This window comes from Physeter macrocephalus, chromosome 19, assembly GCF_002837175.3.
Source record: "Physeter macrocephalus isolate SW-GA chromosome 19, ASM283717v5, whole genome shotgun sequence".
NCBI lineage: Eukaryota > Metazoa > Chordata > Mammalia > Artiodactyla > Physeteridae > Physeter > Physeter macrocephalus.
Genome location: NC_041232.1, coordinates 65678859 through 65687658, shown reverse-complemented (window position 1 = coordinate 65687658; position 8800 = coordinate 65678859). Strand labels below are relative to the sequence as shown.

At 39.8% G+C, this 8800-nt stretch overlaps 1 pseudogene; it reads left to right on the top strand.

Moving 5' to 3' along the window:
* The first annotated feature begins 3559 nt into the window (after nt 1-3559).
* LOC102990188 (phosphatidylinositide phosphatase SAC2-like) lies at nt 3560-5668 on the top strand (annotated as a pseudogene).
* The last annotated feature ends 3132 nt before the right edge of the window (nt 5669-8800 follow it).

Sequence of the window (8800 nt, the reverse complement as noted above, 5' to 3'; positions counted from 1 at the left end):
AAAAGTAAATCAATATGTATTATATCCTGAAGTGATAAATGCTATAGGTAGCAATGATTTAGGGTAAGTGTAGGTGAAGATTAAGGGTATGAGAGGTGCTACTTTATAAAGAGCTGTGAGGGAAGACCCGAGAGTTTTAGGAGATGATGGAGCAAGACTTGAGGCTGCCTTTAAAACAAAAGAGCATTATAGGTCCTGAAATAAGGGCATTTGGGGCATTTTCAAAGAATAGAAAAGAAGTGAGTATGGCTGGACTGAAGTGAACAAAGCAGGGAAAGGTAGGAGACTAGATCAGATTGTGCAAGGCGCTGCAGATCATTTAATAAACTTTGGCTTTTGCTCTCGGTAAGGCGAAAAGCCATTGAATGTTCTGAGCATAGAAGCACATAACCTAACAGTTTAAAGGGATAACTCAGATTTTTATGCAGATTAGAGGCTGGGGAATGAACAAGGATAGGAAGAGTGTGAACTGCTAAAAGGCTATTGCAAAAACTCAGGCAGGAAGAATGATGTTTTGGAAAAGGCCAGTAGTGGTACAGATGGTAGGAAGTGATTGGATTTAGGATTTATTTTGAAGGTAGAATACTGGAATGAATGCTGGATGAATGAACATTATAATACAAGTCTTTCCCTTTTAACCTAAATGGCATGATGCAATCATTGACCTTTTGGGCAAGTCATTTAACTCGGCATCATCTTCATCAGTTTAAAATCCAGACGCTCTTAACACTTGCAAACTCAGTACAGTACTCTTTCCAGTTTCACACTTTTAAGTGCTAGCTCTGGAGCCTCTTCTTGTACAGTACAAGGATGAGGGCACTGGCGATATTTTACTACACAAGACTTGCTTCTTAGACATGGTACAAACCCCTGCCTGTTTAGAAAGATGGTAACACCTCCCACCATGGCACATATATGCAGTTAGTCACACAACTACACACAGAGCTCCCTACACGTTCTTGGCATTGAGGTTGCCTGCTTTTGTCTAAATGTGTATCTGTAATACTCACAGGATCCCTGGGAGGTAAATTGGCTCATGGAGAGACCGAGGCAATGAGACGTAAAAGGCTGGCCTTCAGTCACTGAGATCTCAGTGGGGTATGGTTTTGGTCTCATGCTCAGTACTATCCTTTCTTAGTCAATGAGCAGTGCTTTTTCTAAAATGCTCCAAAAAATATTCATGGAGAGAGCCAGATGGATTCTGCAAACTGACGTTTTGGAGGTTTAAGAGTAAAAGAGACAATTTATATGTTCCAAAAAATGAGGGGGCAGTGGACTTGCCTTGCTGGTGGCAGTTTGCTTTCTATGCAATTAGAAATTGTTTTTGTTGCTGCAAGTGAGATTTACAATCTGTACTTCTGAACACAGTTTCAAAAAATTATGCAGGCCCCGGTGCAAGTTAGAGCTCATGTTGGAAAACTGGTAGACGGAGGTTTTCACTGGGTGGTTGACTGCCTCTTCTATCCCCTTCTATGAAGGCCACTCAGGAGAATATACTCTCAGCAAAACCTTTATCCAAACTACAAATAAACTGAAATTTGTGTTCAATTCCTTCCCTCTCATCTGCCCTTTTTTGTGTCTCATCTTCACTTCCTGTCTTCTTTCAAGACTCCTGGTTTGCTGTAGTCCCAGAATAAATGACCCCAAAACACATCCATTCACAAAAAGTCTTTCCTACTTTTTGATTGTTAAAATTGGACTCTGGACAGAGTGATTCTAGATCTAAAAGAATATATCTTAAGTGGTGCGTGTAATGTCCCATGACCTTATTTGGAAATAAGGTCTTTGCAGATGTAAATAGTTAAGGATTTTGAGACAAAACCATCCTAGATTTAGTGTGGGCCCTAAATCCAATGACGGGTGCCTTAGAGGAAGAAGAGAAGACAGAGAAGAAGGTCATGTGAAGATGGAGGCAGGGACTGAGTGATGCTGTTGTAAGTCACAGAACACCAGGGGCCATCAGAAGGTAGAAAAGACAAGAAAGTCCCCTGGAGCCTTCAGAGGAAGTATGCCCCGAATGACATCTGATTTCCAAATTCTATCCGCCAGAACTATGAAAGAACAAATGTGTTTTAAGCTGCCAAGATTGTGGTAATTTGTTATGGGAGCCCTAGGAAACCAATATGGTAGATTTGAACCATCATGACACTTGCACAGGGAGAAAGTTATGGGCAGCCCATCAAGTCACATCATGGTGTACAGAACTACCCATATACCTACATTCAGGGACTCACAGAAATCTCTAGTTAATAGTATAGTTTCTGTTGGCTGACTGCCTAGATTGAACCCCAGCCCATCACTCCCTAGATGCGGGGCTCTGGGCAAATAACATCTGTACTCCCTAGTTTTCCATCTGTAAAATGGAGCTTAAGACTATACCTTCCTCAAAAAGCCCTTGTGAAGATGAAGTGAGATTGCATGTTAAACTCTCAGAACAGTGACTAACACATACTGAAGGCTCAAAAATATCAGCCAATTTTTATTAAAAGAGGCTAGGCACTAGCCACTATGGAGAACAGCATGGAGGTTCCTTAAAAGAACTAAAAATAGAATTACCATATGATCCAGCAATCCTACCCCTGGGCATATATCCAGAGAAAACTCTAAATAAAAAAGATACATGCACCCTAATGTATATAGCAGCACTATTTGCAATAGCCAAGACATGGAAACAACCTAAATGTCCATCGACAGATAAATGGATAAAATGATGTGGTACATATATACAATGGAATATTACTCAGCCATAAAAAAGAATGAAATAATGCCATTTGCAGCAACATGGATGGATCTAGAGACTATCATATTAAGTGAAGTAAGTCAGACAGAAGAAGACAAATTTCATATGATATTGCTTATATGTGGAATCTGAACAAAATGATACAGGTGAACTTATTTACAAAACAGAAACAGACTCACAGACATAGAAAACAAATTTGTGGTTACCAACAGGGAAATAGGGTAGGGATAAATTAGGAGTTTGGGATTAACGGATACACACCACCACAAATAAAATAAATGAACTAAATGTATGTATAAAATAAATGAAATAAATATATAGTACAGAGAACTATATTAAATATCTTTTAATAACCTACAATGGAAAAGAATCTGAAAAAGAATATATATATATGTGTGTGTGTGTATATATATTTGTGTGTGTGTGTAACTAAATCACTACGTTGTCCACCTGAAACTAACACAACGTTGTAAATCAACTATACTTCAATTAAAAAAAGAGAGAGAGAGGCAGTGGCCCCCAGTCTCCGCAGTCGCTTCAGGCGTCAGCTCTGGTGCAGGTGGCTCTGACTGAGCTTCGCCTGGTGGACTGACGGACCGACGCACGGACGGACTGACGCGAGGCCGTGCTCCCCCCGGCCTCCTCCGACTGCCCAGCGGCCGGCGAACGCCACGGGCAACGCTGCCGAGCCCCGGCCTGAAGGCAGGCAGCCTGGCGAAGACTTTCAAGATGTTTCTCCCTTTTCCAGGACTTACGGTTAAAGTTCCTGTGAGGTTGTATTTGTCCTGTAAATTACTGCTTTTCCAAAGCCTCCTGTTAATGTCCCCTGATGACGGTGGCTTTTACGCGACCACTGTCGCGGTGGCGAGGCTGCATGCGGTGCTGGCGGTGTTCGCGTTCATCGCGTGGAAGGAGGGGATGCCTGACTGGCGGGAAGAGAAAAACAAGAAGCGCGGGCCTTGCTTCCAAGCTGCAGGCCTGGCCGGGAAGCCCTGAAAGCGGTTTTCTTTTTTTTCTTGTCCGTGTTTAAAAAAAAAAAAAAGTGTGCGTTTTTTGTTTTTTGGGATTTTTTCTGTTTAAGTGGGGGTGGACGGTGGGGGGGAGGGAAATTAACTATTTACTGCAGCTTATACTTTGGTAAAAATGCGGGGCGGGGTGGAGGGCTGACATTTTTCTCGACTGCCTGTTACGTGCCAAGTGCTTTTCGTTCTGGACAAAATGCTTTTGACTGCGATCATGTTTGACCCATGCAAATATTAGTGTCAAAATAGAAGCTAGGATAAAGTAACACTAATTAGTAGGTTTAGAATTTACTTCATATTAAAATACGTGTCGTGAGGTGATTTTTATGGCTTGGCTCAAGCAACAGTTTTAAGTGTGCACCTTTATTTATTTTTTATTTATTTATTTTTTTTCCGGGGAAGCCCAAGAGTGCACCTTTATTGATGCAACTCACAGAGATGTGGATGTGCTGTTGCTGCTTTCTACCTCTGCCTACTATGTAGCCTATTATGACGATGAAATTGACAAAGTAAACCAGTATCAACGACTAGGTCCAGAAGACCTGGAAAAAGCTGAAATAGGTCCTGAACCCACTCTTTTTGCTAAGGCAAAGTTCTCCTGCATGCGACTGCACTACAGATATAAAGAAGCAAGTGGCTATTTCCACACCCTGGGAGCTGTAGTGTGCAATCCAGTAGAGGACGGAAAAGATACCCTTCAGTGCACTGCAGAGATGCTGCAGATCACCAAGCAAGCCATGGGATTAGATGTACCTATAACAGAGAGAAAGCTTGAGAGGGAGAGCAGTAAACCTCATGAAGTCATCATTGGCATCAGATCTCAAAACCAAGGCTCTTTGGCCCAGGGAAAAATAAATTTAATGAGCAAATTTTCATCTCTAAATCAAAAAGTGAAACAGACCAAATCTAGCAATCTACGAAAGCTAGGGAACTTTACAAAATCTGAAATGAAAGTTAACTCTCTAAAACCAAACTTAAAGTAAATCTTTGGGAATCAGATAGTAGTCCTGAAACCATGGAAAACACTAGTATGATGGATAATAAAGCCCAGGCAGTCAGATGGGGAAATGTCTTCAGATAATGACTCCTACCACTCTGATGAATTCCTTACAAATTCCAAGTCTGATGAAGACAGGCAGCTAGCTAACTCTTTAGAGAATGCAGGGCCAGTAGACTATGTGCTTCCTAGCTGTGGTATTATTGCTTCAATACCTCGATTAGGCAGTCGATCCCAGTCTACTAGCAACACTGATATTAGCATTCATGTTCCCTCAGAGGTTACTATTGCTCATGAAAGTGGGCTTGGAAAAGGCTATGAGTCTTCTCTGAAGAAGAGTCCTTTCTGCTGACAACATAAACAACATTGACTGGCTTTGCCAAGCCCGTGGATATTTATTGCCACAGATTTGTTCAAGGTGCACCAAACAAAATGACCCAGCTATCAGAAACCAGGTCTGTTTCTCAGGCTAGTGAGGAAGGAAATCAAATGACCGATCAAATTTCTAACGAAGAAACTCAATTTGAATCAATGGAACAGATACCTTCTCTACCATCTCACTTAGATGTGTCTTCTTCTGCAACAGGCCCACAGCTTTTGTCAGTTGAACCAGTGCATTCAGTTGTATCTCAAAAGACCCCCGGCTCCGAATCTGGCACCCTTGAACTTGAGAGAGGGCTTCATGTAACTCCTTCTCCTTTAGAGAGCTGTAGCAGCAGAGCAGTCTCTCCCTTTGCAAAGATTCGAAGTTCCATGGTCCAGGTTGCTAATATTACCCAAGCTGGATTAACCCAGGGGATAAGCTTTGCCATGGCAAGGGTTCAGAGGAGCCCTGCAGAACCTGAAGTAGTTAATGAAGTCCAGCAGAATGAACATAAAAATATGTTTACTCAATGCAGACACAAATAATTCAGATTTAGTTTTTAGCCATTCAGAATCCTGTGGCTTTTATTTAATCCAAAAAAAAGGAGGTGTCATATAACCTGTACTGTCTTTGAATCTAGGGATCACAAATTCTAATTATGTTTATTTGGAAAGGTTTTAAAAGGAGACTGAACCTGAGGAGATTTCCAAATTTGAGAGCTAGGACAATGGAAGTGCATCATGCTAGAATGTGTAGACCTAAGTAACTTATACACTACAGAGCAGTTTGTCTCTTTAAAAGTAATTCAGGAATAGATTACTTAGGGACATAATAACCTGAACCTTTTTTGGAGTGGTGTGGGTAGGTAGAATGTATGAAGCAGACACAAAGGGTGGACATGGATCCATTTAGATGATTAGCATTTTTCATAATTTGTTTTTCTTCTGTTTGTCAGTTCATTTCAAGGTAAATACTTAGTTTTTAGTGACTTCAAATTGTTACTAGTATGGAGAAGCATTTTAATATAAAAACTATTGGTTTAGTTTTTGATGGCTTAACCATTCCCTACAAAGAGTTAATTGAGGGCTAATGGCGCTACAGTCAAGAAATGAATGCCCATTTGATCCTAATTTTCCCCACATTCTATCTAAATTTAAAATACTGCTACCTTGTACACCTCAAAGTCTAGGAGCATTAAGGCTTGTCAGTCATAAAACCTGAGATGTCAGATGTGAATACCAGCACCTATTAATTTTGCTCTCTTTTCAGAAATGTTAAGAATGTATACACATTGGATACCGGTAATGCTTGAAAGAAGTCTTTCAAGTTGTAATTTTTTGCAGGGGGCAGTCCATAACATCCTGTGTAGACAAGCACAACTGTTGAAAATTTAGTCTGAAGCACAATTGTGCTAAAACTTTAGGTTTTATGACTGTAACTTTGACCACGTGGAACCAGGGCCTTGTCTGTAAGCCTATACAGTAAGAAAGTTGCCCACCTTATTCCAAACAAGTATTGGTTTGTCTGATATCTTTAGTCTTACTCTGTTGAAGTGATTCTCAGCTAAACATTGTCTGTTGTAACTTTGATATTTCCACTTTTGTTATTTATTAGTGGTATCTTTTTTTGAAGTGTCAGATGTTGTGACTATTTAAAATAAAATATCATTATAATTTAAAAAGAAAAAGCACAGAAAGAAACTAGGCAGTAATATTTCAACTACTAGTTTGCTTTCTGCATTCACCTTATTTGGAGTGAAACATTATTATAGAAATGTATTCTTTATTTTTCTTTAATAGATCTTTATTGGAGTATAATTGCTTCACAGTACTGTGTTAGTTTCTGTTGTACAACAAAGTGAATCAGCCACATGCATACACATGTCCCCATATCCCCTCCCTCTTGCGTCTCCCTCCCCCCCTCCCTATCCCACCCTTCTAGATCATCACAAAACACCAAACTGATCTCCCTGTGCTATGCGGCTGCTTCCCACTAGCTAACTATTTTACATTCAGTAGTGTATATATGTCAGTGCTACTCTCTCACTTCACCCCAGCTTCCCCCTACCACTCCAGGTCCTCAGGTCCATTCTCAATGTCTACATCTTTATTCCTGCCCTGCAACTAGTTTCATCAGTACCACTTTCTTTGTTTTTTAGATTCCATATATATGCATTAGCATACAGTATTTGTTTTTCTCTTTCTGACTTCACTCTGCCATTCATCTGTTGATGGACGCTTAGGTTGCTTCCATGTCCTGGCTATTGTAAAGAGTGCGGCAATGGACATTGTGGTACATGACTCTTTTTGAATTACGGTTTTCTCAGGGTATATGCCCAGTAGTGGGATTGCTGGTTCATATGGTAGTTCTATTTTTAGTCTTTTAAGGAACCTCCATGTTGTTTTCCGTAGTGGCTGTATCAATTTACATTCCCACCAACAGTGCAGGAGGGTTCCCCTTTTACCACACCCTTTCCAGCATTTATTGTTTCTAGATTTTTTGATAATGGCCATTCTGACTGTTGTGAGGTGATACCTCCTTGTAGTTTTGATTTGCATTTCTCTAATTATTAGTCATGTGGAGCATCTCTTCATGTGCCTCTTGGCCATCTGTAAGTCTTCCTTGGTGAGATGTCTATTTAGATCTTCCACCCATTTTTTAACTGGATTGTTTGTTTTTTTGATATTGAGCTCCATGAGCTGTTTGCATATTTTGGAGATTAATCCTTTGTCCATTGTTTCGTTTGCAAATATTTTCTCCCATTCTGAGGGTTGTCTTTTTATCTTGTTTATGGTTTCCTTTGCTGTGCAAAAGCTTTTAAGTTTCATTAAGTCCCATTTGTTTATTTTTGTTTTTATTTCTGTTACTCTAGCAGGTAGGTCAAAAAAGATCTTGCTGTGATTTATGTCAGAGTGTTTTTCCTATATTTTCCTCTAAGAGTTTGATAGTATCTGGTCTTACATTTAAGTCTTTAATCCATTTGGAGTTTATTTTGTGTATGGTGTTAGGGAGTGTTCTAATTTCATTCTTTTACAAGGAGCTGTCCAGTTTTCCCAGCACCACTTATTGAAGAAGCTGTCTTTAGAAATGTATTCTTTTTTTTCTTAAAGAACTGGAGTCCTCATCTTCGTTCCTCTCAAAGCACAGCTGTCAAAGGACAACAAGAGGGAAATTCCTTGAGAGCAGAATCAAGAACGCTTAGATTAGCTGGGTAAAGGTTCTTGACTCCCTATCGAGGAGGCAAAGGACCCTTCTACTATTCCCCATTTTATGAGTTATAGGTCAGTCTTCAAGGCAAGCAGGAGTTCACAATTTAGGTGGAGGCACAGAGGCTCGACTCTGTGACATTTCATCTCTTTTTAAAAACAGCTGAAGCAAATATGGTCAACATTACTATTTGATAGCACATGTGTCCCTTCTATGCTCCTGTCTGTCAGAAATATTTTTTTACCTTTATTATTTGAAATAATGACCTAAGTAAAATTTTCAGAACAGCAGTGAAAACAAGTGAACCAACATAAATCAGGATATAAAGACTAAGAGTCAAGGGAAACTTTGTGGTCAAATTTCTGTTTGGACAGTAAAATAATAGATAAATATCTTTCTAAATCACAGAAACTGGTTAGGCAGAAAAAATTAGAAAATAATAAAAAAATAATAATAAGCACAGAAATCGC